Source organism: Mandrillus leucophaeus, unplaced genomic scaffold, assembly GCF_000951045.1.
Source record: "Mandrillus leucophaeus isolate KB7577 unplaced genomic scaffold, Mleu.le_1.0 Scaffold59, whole genome shotgun sequence".
Taxonomy (NCBI): domain Eukaryota; kingdom Metazoa; phylum Chordata; class Mammalia; order Primates; family Cercopithecidae; genus Mandrillus; species Mandrillus leucophaeus.
In genome coordinates, this window is record NW_012106363.1 from 5,498,148 (window position 1) to 5,525,307 (window position 27,160).

The 27,160-nt window shown below is 43.6% G+C and overlaps 1 long non-coding RNA gene across 1 annotated transcript; it reads right to left on the minus strand.

The window, feature by feature from the left end:
• Window positions 1-219: 219 nt before the first annotated feature.
• On the minus strand, window positions 220-21,560 carry LOC105553310. The gene is made up of 6 exons (XR_001008133.1): window positions 20,457-21,560; window positions 19,789-19,891; window positions 12,152-12,293; window positions 11,120-11,371; window positions 10,612-10,664; window positions 220-794 (listed from the first exon to the last, which is right to left on the minus strand). It is a non-coding gene; the product is annotated as an uncharacterized LOC105553310 (long non-coding RNA).
• Between the last annotated feature and the right edge of the window lie 5,600 nt (window positions 21,561-27,160).

The following is a 27,160-nucleotide window of genomic DNA, read 5'->3' on the forward strand; positions in this document are numbered from 1 at the left end:
GTTCACAAATCTTGAGCATTAAATAAAAGATGTGCCTGTGTTTGTGTGCAGAACCGATTGGCCACCAGGAGTAAAATCGTGGGTGGTATGTCCATTTCTAGACACACACAAGCCAGAGAGGCTCCCATTTCTGGATTAATGGAAATCTTCACCCAGCTAGTGACGAGTGCCAGGAAGCAGGTTAAGTCTTCATTCCTTATAAGGCAAGGATGCAATGACTCACAAGACTTAGGAACGGGGTTATTTAGCTCTGTTCTAAAGCAGGAGGAAGCAGCTGTGGCCTTATCTCTTGGACCCTTGTTCAGCTTGCCTGATATAAGAAAAATTGGCCCTAGGACTATTCCCATTAATTCTAGATATGACGCAGGTATTCGTGCTAGCAGTTATATATGTATGATGTATGCATGGTGGGGGGCAATGACTGTAAAGCTGGAAGTTGGATCAAGATGGCCTAAGTACAATTTCTCCTCCTCAGGGATATAGATAATCTCCTTCTCCTTCTCCTTCTTCTTTTTGAGATGGAGTCTCACTTTGTTGCCCAGGCTGGAGGGCAGTGGCGTGATCTTGGTTCGCTGCAATCTCCACCTCTCAGTTCAAGCGATTCTCCTGACCCAGCCTCCCAAGTAGCTGGGATTACAGGCATGCACCACCATGCCCAGATAATTTTTTGTATTTTTAGTAGCAGCAGGGTTGGTCTCGAACTCCTGACTCAAGTGACTCGACCACCTTGGCCTCCCCAAGTGCTGGATTGCAGGTGTGAGTCACCATGCCTAGCCAGGAATGTTGACAATTTTCTGAAAGGAGGACAATGCAAGAACAATAATTAGATGTAACGCTTCTGAGACTTTTCTCATTATCTATGTTCACTTACCGTAGTTCCCACATGGGATAATTTCCATGCACAGTTCTAACAACAGGAGCCACAGTAAGTGAGGGCTTCCTAGGGACGGCTTGTTAGTGAAGTCAGCACCAGATATTCAGACTCTACTAGTAAAAGACTCCCCAAGGGGCATGTGTCTGGTGGCCTGGGAATAGTCCGACTTGCCCCTTTTCCTGAAAGAAAGCAGAAGAGGATGTGTCCCCAGGTTCCCGGCAAGCAAATGAACCATCCCATAACACTCACCATTCCACTTATTTGGCACTTACAAACCTGACGCCATACAGCAATTTAGTTTATAAGGAACTCTTTGATTACATTACCACATTTAATTTTTACACAAACCCGTGAGATCAGTTAAGGCAGGTTTATTACTATTTTGCAAACAAGAAGCTCATGTTTGGCCGGGTGCAGTGGCTTATGCATGTAATCCCAGCACTTTGCAAGGCTGAGGTGGGAGGATCGCTTGAGGTTAGGAGTTTGAGACAAGGCTGGGTAACATAGTGAGACCCTCGTCTCTATAAAAAATATGAAAATTAGCCCAAATGATGGCATGCCCATGCAGTCCCAGTTACTTGGGAGGCTGAAGTGGGAGAGTCATTTGAGCCTGGGAGGTTAAGGCTGCAATGAGCCATGATCTCACCATTGCACTCCAGCGTCAGTGACAGAGCGAGACCCTGTCTCAAAACAGAAACAAAAACAAAACAAAACAAAAAAACCCAAAAAACAATCAAGGGTCACAAAAGTTAAATAATGTACCAACTCATCTAAAGCCATAAGACTCTTAGGTGGTAGAGCCAGGACTGGAGTTTAGGTGTTCTGACTCTTAACACAGTGTCTTTCTTGAAACTGCCTTCCTCTTATACACTTTTGTCTAGTAGCTAATTTTCAATTACTTCCTGAGTTTGTCCCCTACAGATTTGTGAGTGCTCAGAGAGCATAGACTTTGTCTCTTTCATTTACTAATATTCCCTCAACACTTTGAGTAGCGCCTGATACCTGGGATGTGCTTCATAAAATTATGTTGAGTAAAGACATGAAATAGATTACCAGAGGTGGGACTCTAATTTTGCCTTCTTGGTATCCCTTGCAATTTTTACACAATGGGAGAGTAAACATTATTGATAAGTATAATGACCTAACATCCAGTGGGGGTGTGATGACCCCCAGGAAACCATCCACCCTATAAGGTCATATATTTTAAGGAAGAGGATCCCTGCCATGGCTTCCCGAATTCTAAGCACTAACTCTCTGCTCTCAGCCTTTCTCATTATCTTTAACTGCCCCTCTCTCATCCTCAGGGTTAGGACATTTGCCCTTGGAACAGACTGGCTGGAAGTTGAGGTCTGTGTCTTTTTTAGGAAATAGGCTGTATGGAGTCTCATAACAATAGCTCTCATCTCCATGTGTTCCCACTGCCACCAGAAATTATAAAATGGTTTGTTTCTCTTGGCAGCCTCCACCCAACAGTTCCCCATGTGTGTGTTGCTTTCTTCAATTTTCCCCTCTACAAAATCTGGTCATGTTTAATAACAATAAATCAGAGGAGAGATTGCAGCCCAGAAAAGTCTGGGGCAGCCGAGGTTTCCACATCTGGGGCCCATTTGAGTTGAAGTGATGACAATTCCTAATAAATGTTAATGGATAACCTCCTCAGATTCATATACTCCAGCCATAATTTAGCCTGTCTCTATGCCAGATGACCTTTTGAATATCCAGAGTATGCCCAGCATAGCAGCAGCTACAGCCCTGACTGCTTCCTGCATATGAAGTGGAAAAAACAAGGCTTGTTGTTATTGATTACATTTCTCCATTTTCCCTTCCCTGGATTTTTCTTTCAAAGGCTCACAAAGCCTTGGGACTCCCTCAGCCGCCCAGGTGGTTAGAGACAAGTCAGCCTGATTAAAGGATGTTACGCTCTGCTCCTACAGGAGAGCTCCCTAAGAAGTCTGACAGCCAATGCTGGTCGCAGAGGAGACACAGAGCTGGACATCAAAATTCTCCCTTTCTGGCCAGGCGCAGCGGCTCATGCCTGTAATCCCAGCAGACAAACAAAGTAACAAACAAAAACCAAAAAAACAAACAAACAAACAAACAAAAAAGCCCACAAAATTCTCCCTTTTCTTGGCTTCTGAGACCCTCTGCTGATTTTGTTTCTCTATCCCTTTCACCAGCCACGTTTCCCCCACCTGCCCTTGCTAACTAGGCAGTGTGCAAGACTGGCTTCAGTCTCTGGCTTTTCTCTTCCTATACCTGTCACCTCCAGGAGTCCAATGACCACAAGTGGTTTTCTGTTCTGACTTCTTTCTGAAGGTGTAGTCCTGAATTTCTTTCTTTCTTTTATTTCTTCTTTTGAGACAAGGTCTCACTCTGATCCCCCAGACTGGAGTGCAGTGCTGTGACTTCAGCTCTCTGCAGCCTTGACCTCCTGGGCTCAGGTGATTCTCTCACCTCAGCCTCCCAAGTACCTGGGATTACATGTGTGCACCACCATGCCTAGGTAAGTTTTTGTATTTTTAGTAAAGACTGGGTTTTGCCGTATTTCCCAGATTGGTCTTGAACTCCTGGACTCAAGCAATCCACCCTACTCGGCCGCCCAAAGTGCTGGGACTACAGGCATGAGCCACTGTGCCTGGCCTAGTCCTGAATTTCTACCTAAGGGTTAGGCATTTTCGCTTGATAACCAGCCATTGTCTAAATTCTATCATCTAAAATACATTATCATTTCTCCCAAACACAGCTGGCCTCTTCTCCAACTTCCATATATCTATTAAGAGCACTTCTATCATTTCAGCTATACAGGTATAAAATCATGGACCTTCCTTAGGCACCCTCTTTCTCCTGCCTCCTTTTCCCATCAGGTGATAGAACTATTGAATCTTCTATCCATCCCAATCTCATTCCTTTTCACCTCCACTGCCACCCTACACTTTAGGCCCTTATTCCTTCACTTTGAAATTACCTTCTAACTGTTCCCTCTCTCTGCTAAACCATCTCTGAACACAGCAATCACATACATCATCTCAAGCGTGTCTTTTTTTTTTTTTTTTTTTTTTTTTTTTTTTGACACGGAGTCCTGCCCTGTAGCCCAGGCTGGAGTACAGTGGCACAATCTCGGCTCCCTGCAACGTTCACCTCCCAGGTTCAAGTGACTCTTCTGCCTCAGCCTCCTGAGTAGCTGAGATTACATGCCCAGCTATCAAGATGCTGTCTTGATTAGTCCTTCCGCAGCTCAAAATTCCTCAGTGGCTCTTCATTGACTGAGTATTATTATGATTCAAAGTTTTTCATAATTAGGTGCCCATTTACAATGGAGTGAATCTTTATGTTTCCCCCAAATTCATACACTAAAATCCTAGTCCCCAAGGTGATGGTATTAGGAGGTGGGACCTTCGGGAGGGGATTAGGTCCTAACGGTAGAGACCTCGTGAATGGGATTAGTGCCCTCATAAAAGAGGTGGTCCCAGAGAGTTAGCTTGCTTTTCCCACCATGTAAGGACACAGCAAGAAGGCATCACCTGTGAAGAAGTAGGCTTTTACCAGCCACCAAATCTGCTAGCCCCTTGATCTTGGACTTCCCAGCCTTCAGAATTGTAAGAAATAAATTTCTGTTGTTTATAAGCCACCCAGTCTATGGTATTTTGTTGCAGCAGCTGGAACAGAGTAAGACACCATGGAACTACTTAAGATCACATAGTGTGGAAGCCAGATGTTTAGACTGTAAATCCTATCTGGTTTTCACTATTTCCCCCTTACCTGGTCTAGTGGCATGCCTTATTAGAAAGAATTTATTTAACAAAATTTTTTTGGCCAGGCGCAGTGGCTCACGCCTGTAATCCCAGCACCCACTGAGAAGGGTGAATCACCTGAAATCAGGAGTTTGAGACCAGCCTGGCCAACATGGTGAAACCCTGTCTCTACTGAAATTTTTTTTTTTTTTTTTGTGACTGCTACACGCCAGAGTTTGCTGAGTACTGGAGGATAAAGTTGTGAACATGACAAACATTGTTCCTGCCTTTATGGAAACACTTTCTAATGGGGGAGACAGACAAATAAACAGAAAGAAAATAGGCAGATAAAATAATTGCAAACTGCTAGGAAATAAATAATTTATAAACTGCTAGGAAAGAAAGCTAAGAGAAAATAAGTCAGTTCTATAATTTTTTTTTTTTTTTCCCTTCAGGCTGAATCTTGCTGTTACCCAGGCTGGAATGCAATGGTGCGATCTTGGCTCACTGCAACCTCCACCTCCTGGGTTCAAGAGATTCTCCTGCCTCAGCCTCCCAAGTAGCTGGGATTACAGGTGCACACCACCACACCCAGCTAATTTGTTGTATTTTTAGTAGAGACAGGGTTTCACCATGTTGGCCAGGGTAGTCTCGAACTCCTGACCTCATGATCTGCCCGCCTCAGCCTCCCAAAGTGCTGGGATTACAGGCATGAGCCACTGTGCCAGGCCCAGTTCTATAATATTTTAATTAGGCTTCCAAACTCTCATCTCTCCCTTTGCTACTTTTCTGGTTCCTGAAGATGATCACTTCTTAAGGACCCACCTTATAATAGCTCCAATAAGGAAAAGCATAAATGATACTTTGTAAATACAAATAATTCCCTGAATGTACCTCTGTTTTATTCATCTAAATGTATATTAAACAATTCAAGCTAGATTTGGACATTTAGAATCAAGAATATAATCTAGTGATTCTTCATTTGGACCACAAATGAGATAGATCTTTACATTAATGTATGAGGGATTTAGGTTAGACACAATGAAGAACTTTGCAGCAAAAGTTCAGTGGAACAGGTACCTGAGGGAGTGTATCAGTCAACTTTACTAAAATAGTGCTGCATAACAAATAATCTAAAATCTCAGAGATTTATAACATTTACTTTTTGCTCACAGGTTTGTGGATCGGCTGCAGTGATTCTGTTCCAGGTTGTGAATCTTGTTCAGGTCTGCTCCATGTAACTTCTCATTCTGGGGCTCAGGCCGAAGTGACAACGGCATGCTCTTCTCGTGGCAAAGGGTAGAGGTGCAAGAAACCAAGCTTAACCAAGCAAGTAGAGTTAAAGCCTCTGTTTACATTCCATTGGCCAAAACAAGTCACATGGCTAGACCTATCATCAATGGAGTGGGGAAATTTGCTCCCCCCATGGAGGGGAATAGAGGAGAATGAATGTTTGCTGAGCAATAATACACTCCACCACAGGGAGGTTATGGAGTTTCCTTCACAAGTGGTCTTTACAAATAGAAGAGGTTGTTATCTCTCTGGGTTCCTCTGGGTACCATATTACTTGAAGTATAGCAAAGGAAGACCAGAAGACATGATTTCTTAAAGATGCCTATTTTGGTACAAGGGCAATGTAATTTGTGTTTGATATCTGGTTGCCACTGAAGCCCCTTTTCTTTTCCACCAGAGCTGTGCCATGGGGGTGATTTCCAGGCTAAGTCTTAATATCAGAGTCTCTGCGTGATTGTATACAAGTGACAGTCACACAGCAAACATAAATACAGATGGCTCTGATACCATCGGGGAACAGTATTCCTGCCATCGGGCCAGTTTTGTCTGCTGCTACAGCGCAGTTAACTCTGGAATGAAATTGGAAAGCTAACTGATGGTCAGAGGGGACTGGGAAGATTTTCATTTGTAACTGAGACAGGCAGGGCTCAGCAAAAGGTGATGCAAGAGCAGATTTTACCATAGGCTAGGTAAATTCAGCTAACAAACATGCATGCATTGTATTGAATCACTTAAGGATCTTAATATTTGAAAGTATTCAAATGGAAAGACGTGATTGTGCACTCACACCCTCAGCGGTTTTTGACTCCAAGGCTTCATATTCTGTACCCTTTGTACCCTTGGTGATAACCTTTCCTTCTCCTACCTCAGCGTGCTCATTCTCCCTTTTCTCTCTCCCCAATATCTGTTATCAGGAACTCCTTAGGTCCTACTGAAAGTGTAGTTCCCAGACCAGCAGTACCTGGTCTCAGGTGCATCACCTGAGAACCTGTTAGAAATGCAAATTTTGGCATGCATTCCCCAGACTTGCTGAATTAGGATCTCTGGGTTTGAGGTGGGGAACAGTTGTCTCAGAAAACTGTGTTTTCATAAGCTCTTCAGGTGAGAACTTAAGCACATACACAGAAGTTTGAAAACTACGGCAATTCTGACTCAGTAGGTCTGGGTGAAAGCCATGACTTGTGTTTCTAATAAGCATGCAGATTACACTGATGCTGCTGCCTGTGGACCACACTTTGAGTAGCACTGCTTTAGAACTCAATTACATACACATGAAACGATGGCCAACAGTCAAAAGCCTTACTGGTCCTAAGTGGATAGGATCAAAATCTTAGAGAATAAAATGAGTCACTAATGGTGGAATTTTAGGCAACAGCCACCAGGGTTTTTTTAATAAAGTATGTTTTGGGCTGGGCATGGTGGTTCACACTTATAATCCAAGAACTTTGGGAGGCCAAGACAGGCGGATCGCTAGAGGCCAAGAGTTTGAGACCAGCCTGGTCAACATGGCGAAACCCCATCTCTACTAAAAATACAAAAATTAACTGGGTGTGGTGGAGTATGCCTGTAATCCCTGCTATTCAGGAGGCTGAGGCAGAAGAATTGCTTGAACCCAGAGGTGGAGGTTGCAGTGAGCCAAGATTGCATCACTGTACTCCAGCCTGGCAACAGAGCAAAACCCTGTCTCAAAAAAAAAAAAAAAAAAAAAAAGGAAATGGGTATTTTGGTCAGAGGGTGGGTCTGGAGCCTCTGAAGCCATACTGTACGTGATTACTTTCCATCCCATATACAGAACCCGTCCTGTCTATGGATGGTTACAGAATGAATGCAGCATGGGGGGAAAGCACTGGGCTGGGGGTGAGGAGATTGGGGTTCCAGTTCTTGCCTTGTCACTGAGAGTGTGCACATGGTTGGGTCCCTTACCTCTCTCATACTCATCTATAAACTGAAAAAATGAACTGATGAGAGATATACAATCTCTAGCATCCCTGCTCCACTGTGTCTCCTTTTTTGCCTTGGTTTTTCAAAAATATTGTGGTCTACGTAGTAGGTGTATATACTTATGAGGCACATGAGATATTTTGGTACAGGCATGCAATGTGTAAGAATTACATCATGGAAAACGGGTATCCATCCCCTCACACATTTATCCTTTGTGTTACAAACAATACAGTTATTCTCTCAGTCATCTCAAAATGTACAATTAAAGTATTATTGACTATAGTCCCCCTGTTGTGCTATCAAATACTAGGTCTTATTCGTTTTTTCTGGTTTTTTCTTTTGTCCATTAACCATCCCACCTCCCTCCCAGGCCCCCACTACCCAGCCTCTGGTAACCATCCTTCCACCATCTCCAGGAGATCAATTGTTTTCTTAGATCCCACAAATAAGTGAGAATATGCGATGTTTGTCTTTTTCCATCTCTTTAAAAATTACACAAGGTTATGATTACCTTAGCAACGTTTTCCTCTCCGGACGAGTAAGCAAGTCTCAAAAAATGGTAAACCAAAGCTGCAGAATTGAGGGCCCATAGAGTTGAATGCTGTGAACCACGAGTAGAGTTGCACCCGACTCTAACCATCCCACCACACCTGCCTTAGTGCCTACTCAGGGTGGGAGTCTCCACTTCCCACTTCCTAACTGGGTGACTTGGGGTAAATCACTCTTTCTCCTGGAGCTGTGGTTTTCTATTCCATAAAATGAAGATGAAAATAACACCTACCTAATAGGGTTGTTGTGAGATTTAAAATCATTAATACATGTCAGGTGCTAAGGACAGTGTCTGGCACGGGAAGAGCATTCGATAAATGTCAGGGACTATTATACCAGGAGGAGGAGGGGCCGTCCTCATCAGCCCGCGCCACAGACTGTTGAAATCTCGAGCCCAAGCTGCTGGTCTTCCTCTGTACTGTAGGTGGCGCCTCCCCGCGTTGAGCGCGCCACCTGCGTCCCGGAGCGCCTCGAGAAAGGGGAAAGAAGTAAGTTTTCACATCTCTGCTCGGTTTAGGATTGCTAGAGTGGGATCTTCTGCAGTCATCTGAAGCCTGTGCCCAGGACAACCAGGTTTTGGGATCCGATTTCCTTCCTGGAGTGGCTTTGAATCCATTTCCCGCTGCACCCCACACCCGTCACCTGGGCGCCTCCCCTGCACCCGCAACCCGGAAAGACTCCTGGGATGATTGCACTCCCAGCACCTGAGGTAGGGAGTTGAGTGGGAGTTTCTTTCCTGCCCGGTTAAAATGACAAATTGGTACATGAGTGCTTAATGAAAGATGCTGGAAACGTCCGTGGAGATCAGAAAAATCGCCTCTCCGAGCTGACAGCCAGGCCATCTGCATTCCCGCGTTCCTATTAATTCCTTAACAATAAACGACAGGAGCGCCTAGAGGGTTAACAGCTTAATTTAATCTCTGAGATTCCTTCCTGGAGCATTGAGAATTAGAAAGGCATTTACACAACGTAATCTGCACACCTGATTTTTCCCCACTTGATGTGTCTGGGACTAGTCACACCTATTTCTGACACATCTCCAGACAGAGGCTCTGCCCCTCTGGCTGATGACTGCATAGTCACCACAAGTTGCTGTGGACTCTGAACCACGTGACTGGACTCCTAGTGTCACAAGATTTGGCTTCTTAGCAGCTGTCCCCAAAGTTGCTTTACATTATGTTCCCAGTGCCTTTCAGGGACAGGAAGGTCCCCAAATAGAGATAGAAATGTGGTGCCCAGTTGGGAGTGAATTTCCTTCCCTGGTGGGAAGCAAGGCAAAAATGGGGAGAGGTACGTGGTAGCAGCAATCAGCTTGGAGAGCTGTGAGGTCAGGTTTTGAGAGTCCCTGGCAGATCGAGAACTATTCTTTGGAAATGCTTGATTCTAATGCCAGTCCTCTCATTTTATGGCTAAGGAAACTGAGACTTGGAAATGTCTAATAAATGTGTTTAGGCCCTATGTCCAGGTAATGTCAGAGCCCCAAAGTAGAATTCAGGTCTTTTTACTCCTGGACAAATACTTGTTTCACGATAAGGTTGGAAAATAGATTTCATCTTACATGGTAACTCCCATCATTGGCTGGTAGGGACTGCCAGACCTCAACTCCCTACCTCAGGTGCTGGGAGTGCAATCATCCCAGGAGTCTTTCCGGGTTGCGGGTGCAGGGGAGGCCCCCAGGTGACGGGTGTGGGGTGCAGCGGGAAATGGATTCAAAGCCACTCCAGGAAGGAAATCGGATCCCAAAACCTGGTTGTCCTGGGCTTCTCAGGGTATGTCCAGGCATAGCAGGAAAAGCCTTAATGACCATTTGAAGATGTCTTCCAGGAACAGGGAAGGAGCAAAGGTGCCAGATATTTGCTATCCCTGCATTTTTCATGCTGTTTCCTTCAGGTTAAAGCATTTAAAGGCTCTATTAAAATGGAAATGTTAGCTGAGAGGAGTAATGCATTAGGCCATTATCTGTCATTAACACCTTGGGTAAAACACACTGAAGATTAGTTTGCTAGTTGTCCAGCAGTCCCTGAAGGAATGAGAGTTTTGACCCAGATAGGGGCCAGGGAAATGACACACAGCCCTGCCCATAGGGGTGAAATACTTGGAAGCCCATTGCAGATAGGAATTAGGTTGAACACATGGGATACCTAGTGGAAAGAACTCTGAGGGACCAAGTTAGGGAAAGAAGTGACCCTGAAGACATTTTTGCACAATTCTCTCTTGGCTTACCTTGTATAACATGGTTTCTACCAGTCACACTGCTTGATCCTTCGTTTCTCCACCTGTAAAATAAAATTAAAATTTAAGGCTTGGTTCCTACCCCAAGTCAACTAAATCAGAATGCCCAGGAATGGGACCCTGCTCTCCCTTTCCCCTAACACTTCTCTATAGAACATTCTGGTCTTGGTATTAGTCATCATACTGAAACAGGAAATTTTCCTTGACCCCTTCATGGACCTTGCAACAGGGGTGCCTCACTTACTCAGCCCTCAGCTCTCAATCCCTCACAGGAGGGAGAGCATGCAAGTGAGCAGGTGCAGGAGCCAGAGTGAGTGCTTTCAGGTGCTTGCAGGAGCACAACTGTGCAGCCCTGCAGCAGCATCTGGGGGGTGCCTGCAACCCCTGAAGACCCAGAGGGCGTGTGTTACAGTGTGCTCTTTTAGCTTTACTGTCCATGAATGGCTTAAGTGTTAACAGCTCAGTGGAGGGTCAGTGTGACAACCTTTTGCACCCATACCTGAGTCCTTGCAAACTAGGTTGCATGAAAAAATTGAAGGGCGATGAATGTGGAGAATTTTATTGCTGATAAAAGTGGCTGTCAGCAGGATGGGGAGCTGGAAGGGGGATGGAGTGGGAAGGTGATCTTCCCCTGGAGTCCAGCAGTCCCCTGCTGGACACTTCTCCAAAGTCCCACCATCAAGCCATCCCTCTGAAGTCAAGCTGTTTCTTTCCAATGTCTGGCTACTTCTCTTCTCTCCTTCTTCGCCCCCTGCCAGTTGAGCCAGGGGACTTAATGGGTACAGGATGGGGGGTGAGGCAGGTCATGGGTGATTTTGGAAAAGGCAACATTTGAGCGGGAAAATAGGAATGCATGGTCTCACTTTGGACCGCGGTTCTAGGCTTGAGGGTGAGGCTTCGCCAGGGACCCTGCCCTTTTCTGCCTAGAATTTCCCTGCTTCCTGCCCCTACCAATACCATCCTGTCCTTACCCACACACTAACATATTTTATATACTTACAGTGATACAGGCTCTGTATCATTTTATATTTTCAATGTGTCAAAATGCAGAAGCAGGTAATAAAAAACTGAAAGTGTCAATAAAAGTTCTTACTCTCTCACAAAATAAGAAATGTAGAGGTCCTATTTTGGTTCATCAGCTGAAAAATACTATGACTGCCCAGGCTTCTTTCATCCTTTTGCTTTTCTACCTTCAGTGTTGGCTCTTGGTCTCTAGGCTTGCATGGTTGCCATGGTTGAAGAAATCACGTGCTCATACAACTATACTAATAGACATGAATGAAAGAGTAGGAACCTCATGCATACTCACCCTTTTAACTAGAATAAAAATGTCCTCAGACATCTCCCAGTAGTCTTCTCCTTACCTCTCCTTGGCCAGAACTGTGTCATGTGGCCTAATAGAATCTGAATGTTTGTGTCCCTTCAAAATTTATAAATTGAAACCTAATCCCCAGTACAATATATTAAGAGGTAGAACCTTTAGGAGGTGATTAAGTCATGAGGGTGGAGCCCTCATAAATTAGATTAGTACCTTTGTAAAAGAGGCCCAAGGGAGCTTGTTCACTCCTTCCATCATGTGAAGATGCAGCAAGAATGCACCATCTATGAAGCTGAGAACACGACTTCATCTGAATCTGCTGGTACCTTGATCTTGGACTTCCCAGGCTCCAGAACTGTGTGCAATAAGTTTCTCTTGTTATGAATTATCCAGTCTGAGGTATTTTGGTGTAGCAGCATGAATGGACTAAGACAAGGCCATTCCTAGTTGTAAGGGAAACTGAGAAAGCAAGAATCTGGTTTTTTAGTCTCTGTCATGAGAGGCAGCTCTGCCAGAAGTATATTTGATAAGCAGTAAGTATATTTGAGAAAACATGGGGCAAAATTAAATATCTATAACAACAGTTGAGGACTTAAATGCAGCTGCTACTTTATATACTACTTTCTTAACTAACTAAAGCCATTTTCTTCATATCTGTGGTTCTAGCTCCTGAGACCACAATCTCCTACCTAGGCAGGAAGTATAAAAGAAGATCAAGGCCATTTAGACGTGTTTGTTAATTTGTGCTGTGACTATAAATGTCTTCCTGAACAGCAGAATCTTGTCATCTGGGATCTGATTCCTCCACTTCATCTTGCTAACTAACCTCACGGTGTTTAGACCTTCATCATACTCTTGAACAAGGGAGACTGCCCGCTTTCTGGGATCTGTGCTTTCATCTCTAGATCCCCAGACCTGGTGTGTGTCTGTCTTTGACATCTGCATAGCTCTCTAGTGATCTTATCTCCCTGACAGGCAAACCAGGTTCTGCTGCGGGGTGTGTGAAAAAAGGCATGACTATAGTTATACATCTGAGTATCTACGGAACAAGCCAAACATGTAAATATTCAGGAGATACCAAAACAAGGAACCATCAGTGGAATTAATCAAATTAGGGCTAGCTCCTGGCAAAATTTGACATTTTAAAAAAAGGCCTTTGGTTAATGGGTTAATATCCTTAATGTGTAAAGAGTTCTTACAAATATATGTAAGAACAAAGGGACAAATATCCCTAAAGAAAAATGAATAAAAAGTAGAACAAGGCAATTTATAAAAGAAGTAATATGAAAGGCCAGTACATACGGTTTTAAAAGTTTATCCTGGCTGGGCATGGAAGCTCATGGTTGTAATCCCAGCACTTTGGGTCACTTGAGCTCAGGAGTTTCAGACCAGCTCAGGCAACCTGGTAAGACCCCATCTCCACAGAAATAAAAATAAAAATAAAAATTAGCCAGATGCCATGGTGCACACCTGTAATCTCAGCACTTTGGAAGGCCGAGGTGGGCGAACGGTTTGAGCCTCAGGAGTTCAAGACCAGCCTGGGCAACATGAAGAAACCCTGCCTCTACAAAAAAAACAAAACTAAACTAAACTAAAAATTAGCCAGGTGTGGTGGTGCATGCCTATAGTCCTAGCTACTTGGGAGGCCGAGTTGGGAAGATCACTTGAGCCTGGGAGGTTGAGGCTGCAGTGAGTTGTAATGACCACTGCACTCCAGCCTAGGGTGGGCAGGGGACAGAGTGATACCCTGCCTCAAAAAAACAAAACAAAACAAAAACCCCATAAAGCTCATCCTTACCAATAATCAAATAAATGTTATTTAAAACAATATACCAATTTGTCAACTTGACAAAGGTTTAAGAAGGTTCTAAAAAATGTAATATATAATATGCTAGATAAGATTAATTCCCACTTGATATTCATCCCCACTATTTCTGGTGTGCTTTTTTGGACTGCAGAGGCTGTAAAGTAAAATACTACATCTTCCAGACTCCCATGTAGCTAGGATTCTGGATGTGAATTGGGTTCTGCAAGTTAAACGCACTTTGCTGAGATTTGTATAATGCTGCCTGCTGCTGTGCAGAGGCTTTAGCCATGATTCTTTTGGGTTAGATCCTTCAAATAGTTGAGTCCTGTGGTAAATAATAGGCTTCATAATAACTAATGTGTAGGATGCTTTAAATAAGATAGAAGGCTGGGCGTGGTGGCCTGTAATCCCAGCACTTTGGGAGGCCCAGGTGGGTGGATCATGAGATCAGGAGTTTGAGACCAGCCTGGCTAACATGGAGAAACCCCGTCTCTACTAAAAATACAAAAAATTTGCTGGGCATGGCGGCACGCACCTGTGATCCCAGCTACTGGGAAGGTTGAGGCAGGAGAATCTCTTGAACCCAGGAGGTGGAGGTTGTAGTCAGCCGAGATCATGCCATTGCACTCCAACCTGAGTGACAGAGCAAGACCCCACCTAAAAAAAAAAAAAAAAAGAAAAAAGAAAAGAATATTTCCTGTATATTAGCTCAAGGAAGTAAATTATTTTCTCCCAATTTTGGCTCTGACTTCATGGCCTTGAACAGGTCACCTACCTCTCTGGATTTCAGTTTCCTCCTCTATGCGGTGAAAGATGTATTAGATTACTTCTGCTGCCTCCAACATCCTAGCCCTATACCAATCAAACACAGGGCTAGCTCATTTCTCTTTAGGAGCATCTGTCATTCAGGTGACCCTAACTTGGCTTGAAGATCAGTGGGGAACCCCAGACTCCTGTTGTGGCAGATCAAATTTCATTTCCTTGGTCAACTCATTTGGTCACAGTAGAGACCACATGTACTTGCAGTGTTAGTATTTATGTGTTTCTGCCATTTTAGTTCCGTGACTCTTCTACACAAGTGGGTAGGTCATGTGGTTTTAGGGCGCCTAGGTCAGGGTCCTTAAAACTCTCCTGCCAATGATTTCCCATCTGCCCCTACCTTATCCTGAATGCTGGCATAATGCATTCACCATTAGAAATGGCTCTATTAGGTCAAGGAATTGTTTCTAGTTAAAGTGAAAATACATTATGAAAAGAAGTAATACATTAATATATTAACCTCGGCTAACCTCATTAGCACTTATTACACATGAGGTTAGCTAACTGGTTATCATTTTGGAGGTCAGGGAGCAGATCTGGAGGAGAAAGGGAGCCTAGGCTTGACAAAGTTTGACTGGGGGAAAGGGTTCCTGAGAAAAGCAAGATTAGGTGAGGTGCTACAATGGGACACACTGGGAACCTTGGGGACAGCATGAATGTGTGAATGTACTTCTTTTTTTATTTTTTTGAGCCCAGGCTGGAGTACAGTGGTGTAATCTCGGCTCACCGCAACCTCTGCCTCCCAGGTTCAAGCAATTCTCCTGCCTCAGCTTCCACAGTAGGTGGGATTACAGGCGCACTCCACCACGCCCAGCAAATTTTTGTATTTTTAGTAGAGACGGGGTTTTGCCATATTGGCCAGGCTGGTCTCGAACTCTTGACCTCAGGTGATTCACCCACCTAAACCTCTCAAAGTGCTGGGATTACAGGTGCAAGCCACCACGCCGAGTTGAATGTACTTCTTTCCTTCATTCAAACAAATAAACATTTATCAAGTGTTCATTATATACTAGGCACTCTGTCAGGTGTTGTGGATACAGAGATGAGTGAAAATTAGTTGTGATTCCTAGGGAGATATGATCTAGTTGGGGAGAGGGATCAAATGTAACATAGGCAAGAAAGTACTACGCACACACACACACAGATGTATATGTGTACATGTATACATCTTCAGTGCATGCACAAGATAAAGAGTGGCAAATTCTTGGGAGGCATCAGAACAAATTTCACGGAGTCAGTATTTCTTTCCTTCCTCATATGAAGAAGGAGCTGTGAGGAGAAGGGAGGATGAACAAGCTGCAGCTACCTCATTATTTTTATCTAGGGCCAGCCTTGATAAGGGAAGTGAAAACTCTTCTTTGTGATTGGATAGTGAGACAAATAAATTTATGGAAGAATTGGAGGCAGAGTCCCATTTGAATCCTATCCTTTGACCTTTCGAGGGCAGGCTGTCTACCCAGCATCTGAGAGTCACCAGTAGCAACATGGGGCACAGCTTTTGGTGGCTGAGAGCATGGGCTTTGCTCTCAGACTCTCTGGGTTTGAGCCCTGGTTCTTTGACCTTGGGCAAAGTACTTAAACCATCCATGGTTCCGGTTTTCTTGTTTGTAAAACGGGGAAGAAAATAACACCGGTTTCATGGAGTTGGGAGAATTAAATGTAATAACACATAGAAAACACTGTAGTAATTATCATGAATTTTTCTGAGATTTGTTCTATAAAACAAAAATGACCTAATTCAATAGTAGAACCAAGTAATTCTAGCTCTAGTTCAGTATCTTTTACCTCACTGATGAAACTGATAGCTACTCCGTGGTGTTCCAGGGACTCTTGCAAATCTTTTTTATAACCCTTTGTCTGCCTTGTATTCCCATCCAGTTCTTTCGTAATTATGATCATGCCTCACATTCAGAAAATTCAGGACAGGAAAATCTGACTGTGTTAAACTGATACAGCTAATGATTTTTTGTTTGTTTGTTTTTTGTTTTTTTGTTTGTTTTTACTTTAAGTTTTGGGATACATGTGCAGAACATGCTGGTTTGTTACATAGGTATGCATGTGTCATGGTGGTTTGCTGCACCTAGGTTTTAAGCCCTGTATGTATTAAGTATTTGTCCTAATGCTGTCCCTTCCATTGCCCCCCACCCTCTTACAGGCCCTGGTGTATGATATTCCCCTCCCTGTGTCCATGTGTTCTCATTGTTCAACTCCCACTTACGAGTGAGAACATGTGGTGTTTGGTTTTCTGTTCCTATATTAGTTTACTGAGAATGATGGCTTCCAGCTTCATCCATGTCCCTGAAAAGGACATCAACTATTCTTTTTTAAGGCTGTATAGTATTCCATGGAGTATATGTGCCACATTTTCTTTATCCAGTCTATCACTGATGGGCATTTGGGTTGGTTCCAAGTCTTTGCTATTGTAAATAGTGCTGCAATAAACGTATGTGTGGCATGTGTCTTTATAGTAGAATGATTTATAATCCTTTGGGTATATACTCAGTAATGGGATTGCTGGATCAAATGGTATTTCTGGTTCTAGATCCTTGAGGAATCGCCACACTGTCTTCCATAATGGTTGAACTAATTTACACTCCCACCAACAGTGTAAAAGAATTCCTATTTCTCCACAGCCTCACCAGCATCTGTTGTTTCCTGAATTTTTAATAATCGCCTTTCTGACTGGTGTGGGATGGTATCTCATTTTGGTTTTGATTTTCATTTCTCTAATGACCAGTATACATCTAGGGTTTTATATTCATATTACAAAATAATTATTTGTTTTAAAGGATAATTAATCTTTGTGAAGTTAATTTCCTATGTACCTGCAAAGCTGAATGCAGAATATAAAAACTTAGGTTTACATACATCTTAGAATCATAGAATTGTGAAACCTTAAAGATGGAACAGACCTTAGAAATCATCTAGGCCAGTGGTTTTCAAATTTTTATTGTAGCTGCCCTATTTCTGTAAAAGTGTTATATTTCTTAGATGCATGATGCAGATGAAAGCAGAATTACTCTGATTAAACCAGGATGGGGAGGTGGAGTACTCACTCCTTTGCCCTCTTTCCCTATCCTGGAAGCAGCTTCTGAACATCTCTGAGTAAGCCAAAGGCCTCTAGGAACATAAATTTGAGTTCCACTGATCCCACTCAACAATTTCGTTTTGTACATTCCTTTTGTAAAACGTGTACTCCTGTTTTTCTATTGATTCAACTGTCTTATTTTCTTTTTTAAATTATAGTTCTTGAGGGAAGGAACCTCTTTAATAAAAAAATTCTGGGCTGGATGTAATGGCTCACACCTGTAATCTCAACACTTTGGGAGGCCGAGGCAGGAGGATTGCTTCAGCCTAGGAGTTCAAGACTAGCCTGAACAACATAGGGAGAACCCGTCTCTACAAAATAAAAATATAAATTAGCCAGGTGTGCTGGTGCACTGTGTAGACTCAGCTACTCAGGAGGCTTAGGCAGGAGGATTGCGTGAGCCCGGGAGGTCAAGGCTACAGTGAACTGTGTTTGCACCACTGCACTCCAGCCTGAGTGACAGAGTGAGACTCTGTCTCAAGAAAAAAGAAAAAAATTCTTAGTGGACTTTCTCTGCATGTGAGTATTTAAGGCCTTGTCAAAACCTTCCTGTTAGTGTCAGAAATGACCAGAGACTGTAATTATATATAAACATCCTTTACTGAATCTTTGAAAAGTGATTTCATAGAACCATAGAATTTTCAGCTTAAAGGGATCTTGGAGAACATGTACTTTAACATTCTCATTTTCTGGATGTGGAAACTGGGGCCCAGAAAAGTGGTTTGGTTATGTCATGTAGTAAGTTAATGGTAGAGCTGGGACAAGAGTCCCGGATGCCTGATTCTTGGTTTAGGGCTGTTTCAACTTATAACTTACACTGCTAGGATATTATAGATTTGTATTCCTGAGAACACACTTCAACTACCTACAAATCGTCTTACTTTTCTCAATAGTTAGACCAGAGAACTATCTTTATAATCCATGGCCTATGTTTTATTATGTGTTTTGTTTTTGTTTTTTGTTTGTTTGTTTTGAGACTGGCTCTCACTGTCACCCAGGCTGGAGTGCAGTGAGTGGCATGATCCCAGCTCACTGCAATTTTGAACTCCCAGGCTCAAGTGATCCTCCTACCTCAGCCTCCCAAGTAGCTGGGACTACAAGCATGTGCCAGCATGCCTGGCTAGTGTTTTTTAGTTTTTGTAAAGATGTGGTCTCATTATGTTGCCCAGGTTGGTCTTGAACTCTGGAGCTCAAGCAGTCCTCTTGCCTCTCAAAGTGCTGGGATTACAGGCATGAGCCACTGTGCCTGGCTCTGTGTAATTTTTTTTAATAATAAAAATTAAGAACAACTGACATGAACAGATGTCCATGATATAGTAAATGGAAATGCAACTATTAGATGTGTCCCTTTTTGTTTAAAGTTTTGGATATTTCCCTAAGGTTTAGCTGGATGTATTTTTCTATGGTCACTCTTGACTCAAGTAGCTAGTGAACACCCAAGAATTTAATGATATAATAACCACATCTGTTAATTTTTATAAGTTGGCTTTCATGCCTTTATAACTCTTATAACAACCATAAAGTTATAAATTTACTTTCTTATTCTTTTTAACTATTACAGTGTTGCATAGTATCTATGCATCATAATTTTATAATTTATTTACCCAGTTCCTGATTGACAATATTTAGGTTATCTCTGAATTTCAAAAAGTTGCAGTGAAATTCCTCATGCATACATCCTTTTGCATATCTGTGAGCATTTTTGTGGGATAGATTCCTAAAAGTGAAATTGCTGGATCAAATTTTGAGATACATTCATCCTCATATTCTTCTTTTGTTGCTGAGACAAAAATGAATAAACTTCAACATCTATACATAACTTTGTAGTCTATTAAGGTTTTTACACACAGAAAGTTACTTAAACTTTTAAACATCTGTGTGGGTTTATGGATGGGAAAATGAGGCTTAAATAAGTTAGTTATTTGCTCATTCTTAGGGCTAGGGAGTGTACAGTCAGATTTGAAAACTAAGCCTTCTCACTCTAGGTATAGGGCTAAAAGTCCCCAGTGAAAACACAGAAATAAACTATTAACAAAGACAACAGGAATGTGAATACATTTTCTTTGGGCATAAGAGCCCACCAGTTTGGTCTGTTGGTAGCTATCAGCTGAAGCAAAAATATCATCTGGCCCTTACCCTGATGCCTTACTGAAGAGAGCACCAGCTTTTCTGTCAGAAGCCATCTCCATCTTCACAAGCCTTTTTTTTTTTTTTTTTTTTTTCTTTTTTTGAGACAGGGCTTCACTCCATTACCCAGGCTAGAGTGCAGTGATACAATCTCAGCTCACGGTGCTGCCTTTACTTCCCGGACTCAATCAATCCTCCCACCTCAGCCTCCTGAGTAGCTGGGATGACAGGCATCCACCACCACACCTGGCTAATTTTTGTGTTTTTTGTAGAGATGGGGTTTCGCCATGTTGCCCAGGCTGATCACGAACTCCTGGGCTCAAGCAATCTGCTTGTTTCAGCTTTCCAAAGTGCTGGGATTACAGGTGTGAGCCAGCGTGTCCAGCCCATAGGTCTTTATTTCCTGTGCAAGTCTCCCAAACCAGATGTCCCCTGTCCCTCTGAGATGAGGCACCTTTGGTGAAAAGTGGATGTTTTTAGATAGAGGTAGAGCATGTCTAAGAGTCCAAACCTTTAAATTATCTTGAGAACACTTTGGTTGTATCTCCAGAAATGATCACTGCCATAGTCTGCCATGGTGACAAGAGGTTCAAAGGGTGTTGAGAAAACTATTTGTGTCCCAGATGCAGAGGAGAGGAGAAGCCCTGAGATATGTAAATTAGACCTACTGGACGGGCCTTTATGAGCAAAAAAGCTGTATGCGTGTGAGGGGAGAATGTGGCATGAGACAGTTTTTCTTCTGGACACAAGGAACCCTGTTCTGGTGAGCATCCTGCTCTGCTCCAAGGACCTGCATTTCAACTTGCCAGAGGATTTTTAGCATGACCTGGCCCCATGAATGTCCAGTGACAGTAAAGATATCCCTAGATAAACATTTCTTTTTTTTTTCTCTCCACCAGGGCCCTGTCCATGCTAACTTTTTTTAAACTTTTCAAACCAATTGATGGTAAAGCACACATCAAGTCTTACTCAGTTTAATAGACATTTAGCGGGTGCCTACTATGTGTAAGGCCCTGTGGATGCAAAGCTGAAGAATACACAGAGATCTCTGCAGAAAGACTAGGGGGGCTTCTGTAGCACCTCCATTCTCAGCCACCCAATCCTACCCAACCACAATATCTCTTGGGAGCAGATGCTGCTGATGTGGGCAAAGCAGAGTTAGCAAAGGCATGACTTGTCACACACCACTGCCGCAATCCGTGGCTGTAAGGGGGCCTCAGCGACCTTTTGGGCCTGGGCTGTTTGGTTCAGCTTCCTCTTCTGAGACCCCATCTCCTAGCTGCATATTATGCTAGCAGGACCCAGAGAGATTTATTTGGTGACCTTTCTGGATGCAGAATCCAAGCAGGGGGAGGGAGAAAATCAGCTCCGAAGCGGTTAATTTTACTGGCTCCTAAATTGATAAGCGGTGGTACGTCAGTCTGAAATGAACTCGCCTTGTTCGACGGGGTTCTAAGACAGCGGAACTCAATCAACAGCGGGCCGCACGGTTCAAGGCTGCAATTCATCCCGCCGTGCCTCTGAAAAATGGGAGGTGACAGTTCATTTTGCCAGTGACAGTCTGTCGGTCTCGCTCGCTGCTTCTCCTGTCGATTGCCTGGCTGAGGTGAAGTGCAGCTCAGAGACACCCTCGTTTGGTATTCTACTCAGCTGAGCAGGATGGTCCCAGGACCCAAGGTGTGCAAATCTTACTGCCCCTACAGCTTGTCTTCTTCCCTTCTGGGAAGCTCTGAACTGCTCATGCATGATTATGGGTCCCAGGAGTCATCTTCCCACTTCCTGTCCTTCACCTTTCCCTCCAACCTTCACTTCCGGTGGACTGGGCTTCCTCCTGTCGCTGGGACCTTGTGAAACAAAGCTAACCTGTTCAGGAGCCTTCCAGCCTACCAGTAGAGGACTGTGCATAGGCAGCGACACGTGGGCATGGTGCAAGTAGGGGCACGAGGGAACACCAGACACAACCAGCTGGGCTCTGCCTTGGCAACCACAGCTTTAGTTTTAGAGGAAACCCTTGAACAAGGGCAGAGAGAGGGGAAGGAGAGAGAGAGAGGAGAGAGGGGTGACTTTATGAATGCATGCACCTAATCCCAGGCTGCCACCCTTACCTAGTACTTTCTACTTCTCTGAAAATGACAACACATATTTGAATTAGAGCTCATGTGTCTTTGCTAACTTTCCTCATTTTGATAACCGCACTGGGTGTTTGTGTTTTTTTTTGAGACGGAGTCTCGCCCTGTTGCCCAGGCTGGAATGCAGTGGCACGATCTTGGCTCACTGCAACCTCCGCCTCCTGGTTCAAGCAATTCTCCTGTTTCAGCCCCTGTTACTGGGATTATAGACGCCCGCCACCACGTCCAGCTAAATTTTGTATTTTTAGTAGAGACGGGGTTTCACCATGTTGGCCAGGCTGATATTGAACTGCTGACTGCAAGTGATCCGCTTGCCTCGGCTTCCCAAAGGCTGGGATTATAGGCGTGAGCCACCATGCCTGGCCTCGTACTGGGTGTTATTTTTAAGGGAATATCCTCATTCATAGAAAATACTGCTGAAATTTTTAGGAGAAAGGAGCATGATGACGGTAATTTACTTTCAAATTCAGAAAAAAATGTAAATTAATCTAGTACTAATTACTTTTCTGTAATTAATATTTTATTCATTATGAAAAATAAATTCAATAATTGATGGTTATTAAAGTTAATAATTAATAATCGATGATTATTAAATTTAATAATTAATAATCAAAGTTAATAATTGATTATTCCAAGTGAATGGTATACTTGAGTTCTAGATACTATGGTAACTTTTCTGTAAGTCTGAAATTATTTCAAAATAAAATTATTTTTAAAAAACCCAACAGGCCAGGCACAGTGGCTCACGCCTGTGATCTTAGTACTTTGGGAGGCCAAGGCGGGCGGATCACTTGAGGTCAGGAGTTAGATACCAGCCTGGCTAACATGGAGAAACCCTGTCTCTACTAAAAATACAAAAATTAGCTGGGCATGGTGGCGCGCGCCTGTAATCTCAGCTAATCAGAAGTCTGAGGCAGAAGAATCGCTTGAATCCGGGAGGCAGAGGTTACAATGAGCCGAGATCGCACCATTGTACTCCAGCCTGGGTGACAAAGCAAGACTCTGTCTCAAACAAACAAACAAACAAACAGAAAACCAACAGACTTACCTTGTAGCACTTACTCAATAATCCTTTATTGAGGACCTACTATACACCAAGCATAGTAGTTGCTGGGAATACATTAGGAAATAAGATACGAAAAATCTGAACTCTTAGGAGAAGAAGACAGGTGGCAGGTAGACAAATATTAGGTTGGTGCAAAAGCAATTGCTGTTTTTGCCATTACTTTTAATAATTTTAATAATTACAGATGGGATGTGAGTTTTGCATAGCAGGTGCTAAATGCTACAGGAATGTAGGAGACAGAAATATAACCCAGGCTGGGGAACCAAGGCTGGTTACCAGAGGAAATGAAGTTGAGACTTGAAGCATGAGCATAAGTTAGTTGGGTGAAGGGGAAGGGGGAAGGGTGTTGTAGACAGAAGGAACAGCACATGTGAGCAAACGGAAGTGGGAGTGGGTATGACTCATTGAAAAACTGCAGGAAGTCTGTTACTGAAGATGACGGACAGTAAAGGGTCCATGCAGGCAGTGAGGTTGGAAAGATAAGCAGGAGGTTATGGTGGTGGTGATGGTAGAGGCTTGTTAGCCATTGTGAGGAGTTAGGAAGTGTAATATTGGGAAGCTACTAAAATTTTAATTAGGGAAGAGGCATGGGCAGATTTTTAAAAATGACATCACTGGTTATAGAGTGGAAATGGGTTGGTGGGGCGTATAACCAGAGGGTTGCAAGGTAGAAGATGATGGTGGCTTGGACCAGGATGGTGGCAATAGACTAGAGAGAAACAGATTGTTTGAAAGATATTTACCAGCTAGACTTGGCAGAGGAAGAAAGAGTGATGAAAGATGACACCCCCCCCCAGGGTTCTAGATTGGGCAACTGGATTATCCATGGTGCCATTTACTGACCTAAGGGAGTTGGAAGGAGGAGGTGACTTAGCCAAGAAGAGGACAAGTGGTTGTAGAGTCTGAGTTCACCCTGCACATTTCTCATCCAAAAATGTAACACCAAGTATAGCAGAATGGATATAGGCAGGATGGAACTAAGGCTTCAGTGAGTGGAGTGAGTATAATAATATCCCTGATTTTCAAGGTTTCAGAATTTGACACTTTTCTACAATGATTCAGGCATATATAGGCAGGTCTGAAGAACAGGTGATATGATGGATAGATTGCTTTTTCTGTGCAGCAAACCTACCCATTTCTTCCAGAAATAACCATCTGTGTTGTTTAAGAATTTCTTTCCTCCCCTATTCCACACAGTTTCTGTATGGGCTGCTATGTTGTTGACACCACCTCACACCCCACCACACCCATACCCCCACCCTCCCCATGGCCATAACGTATGCAGGTTGGGCCTATCAACTACTGGAGTATTAACAACTTGGACCGACATGAGTAATACATAAATGGTTGCCTCCTCCTCCTCCTTAAAACACTAGAAGGAACTTCAGGGCATGTTCCTGGAGTCCATGGTAATCCCTGGGAGCTGGACAAACCCTTGGTGCTTGCCACACCGGTAATGCTAAGCTTGAGCCAGGGAAGCCTGCTACTTACAAGATACATGTTAAATGCTATAAAGGGATCCTGGAAAAGGTTGGGAAGTCTCCACCTTTCGAGATCATGGAGTTCTGGCATGTTAGACCGAGAAGGAACCTTATTTCCTCATTTATAGTTGGGAAACTGAGTCCTTTAATAAAAAGGAAAGACAATTAAATTACCTGTCCTAGACGGTTTAGTTACTCAGCAACCAGAAGACATAATGTCAGACCAGATGTTCCTTGGGGTTCCTATAAACTCCATTATTCTTTGATCTTGTGATTCTGTGTTGGACACCAGACAATGACATCCCTGAGCAATCAGGTTTATACTCTCCTCAATGGCCTTAGAGAAAAAGTGTGGCCTGGGTGGGGACAGTTGTGTGGAAACCCACAGTCCTGTCACTTAACTATTTTCTTCTTTAGAATCTTCTCTCCTTTGGCATCAGCTGACACAGGAAGTGGTAAAGCTATTATCTGTAGATTCAGCCAAATCACCATTTCCTGATTCTAATGTTCATCAACCACTTTTGAATCCTCCCCCCACTTCCCCTCTATTTTAGTTTGAGGTTCAAAAGCACCCATGAGGTAAATTAATACTCAGCCGAGCAGAGTGGGGCCCTGATGCCCTTGTGGTTCTGCCATTAATTTGCTGTAACCCAGGGACATCCAGGCTAGTCGTCAGGTTTCTCTCTGTAGGTTAAAGGGTTTCTAAAGTTCCTTCCAGCTCTGAAATTCTGAGATTCCTTGTTGAATGTCATTCTGCAAGGGGAAGTTTATGGACCAGCTCCCTCTGGGAAGAAAAATGTTTCATGCAACCCTATGAATCTCATCTTAGTCCAGATCGTTTTTGTTTGTTTGTTTTTGTTTTTGTTTTTCAGAACACTATACTGGAAAAGTAAAAGAATCAGAGAAGCAGGATAACTGGCAACTGAAGTCGGCCAGCATCTCATGTGAATTAGAAATGGAATCACAGGGTGCTAGCATCCAAGTGACCAAAGAAACTCTTTGCTGAGGTGGCATGGAGTTTAAGGAAAGAGGTTATGGGGTCCTCCTTTAATGCAGCTACATTTCCCTCTGAGCCTCTGTCTGTTTCCTGTCAGTTTAGTGCAAAACCCTAGTCTACTACTCTGGGCTGGCTTAGAAAAAAATGCATCCTGGTTTTGTTCCAATTCAGGATAAAGGTGGGGAAGTCCTGCTGAGCCTCTCCCACAGCGAGCCTTCCCCTCACCACTGGCAGCACTGACACCAGTGACTAGCATTCACTTCTTGGGGTATGAGTCCACTGAGGGTGGGAGGATCCTCACATTAAGCATTATTGGGTACCATCTTAAATTGGGGACTTTGGAAGCCCTTGCCCTTCCCTTCCCCAGGCATTTTCTCCCTGGAGGGAAGATGTTGAAAGTTGGAAGTTAAATGACTTGCCCAAGGTCACACTGTTGGTGACACAGCAGGGATGAAAACCTTGGCTAATCTTCTGAGTCCTTGGTCTGACCCTTATGCCACAGCTGCTCTTTGTATAAGGGACAGTCTCACCTCCCAAGGACACTGGGCAAGGATGCCAGGTATTGATACGACTGTTGTCCCAGTGCCCAGTGACCTTCTATATCCTGCAGCCTGCTCAGACAGTAGAGGAAGCAGCTCTGGGGCAGAGGGAACTGCCATATGCAGAGCTGCCCTGGTGAAGATAACAGGTTGTCTGTCAATGTATGAAGACTATGTAGGGCGAGGACCACAGAGCTTCCACTGCAGGAGAAATTAAACCTGTCTCACACACCAATCCCAGTGCTCTGATTACATTTACAGAGGTCACGGCCTGCATTCTGTCACCATGGAAACCTTTCAGGCTGCCAGGGTGTTGTCTGTGCATGAGGTTGATATTTAAAGGCGAAGTCGCAGGCCGCATTGCTGAACTATCAGCTGCCACAGGCAATTGCTCTCCTCCACCAGCCTGCGTCCTGGTGCTTCATCCCAGAGATAAGAGGAAGGGGAAGAGATGAAGAAAAGGGCCCACCTGTCTCTAACAGGCAGGTCTTTTTAGTAGAGCCAGGTTTGTAGGGAGGAAGGCTATAGGGTGCAGGTGCTGGGATAGCAGATGAAGGGCAATAAAAAAGGGCCCCAACTTTGTCAGAATATAAGCATTTTCTCGCAAGTGCACAGGCCCTCATGTTGAGTGCATCCCATTTTTTCTCTGATTCCTCCTCTAACTCATGAGCACATGTCATAGCGGCCATATGGAGCTGGGGAAGCCCCCTTTGCCTGAATGCCCTTGGTGGTTTCGATTTTGCACATCTGGTAGCTGCGTGAATTGTGCTGATAACAATATAGCTTATGAAGGATCCCTACTTCTTCTAAAGACCCCATAGCACTGTCCTGGAAAAAGCTACCATGGGAGTGACTTATCAGGAGTCCCAGGTGTTGGAAGAGGTAAATAACACCTGATTCAACAGAGTAAGAAAAGAACACAAGTGCTGACTCGGCTTGTGACCATCAATTTTTTCTTTAGTCTCAAGACAATTATTTCCACACCATTGAATGGAGTGTAGATAACACGGGCACCTTAATAGGCTGAGAGCAGAGGCTGTTTAGAGGAGATTTCAAGCACTGTGAGCATAAAATGAACATGAATATTCTGCAATATGCGTCTTACAACTTGTCATTAAGTGGATGGCCTCAGTGATGTGATGCAACAGGCTTTGATTGGAATATTGAGC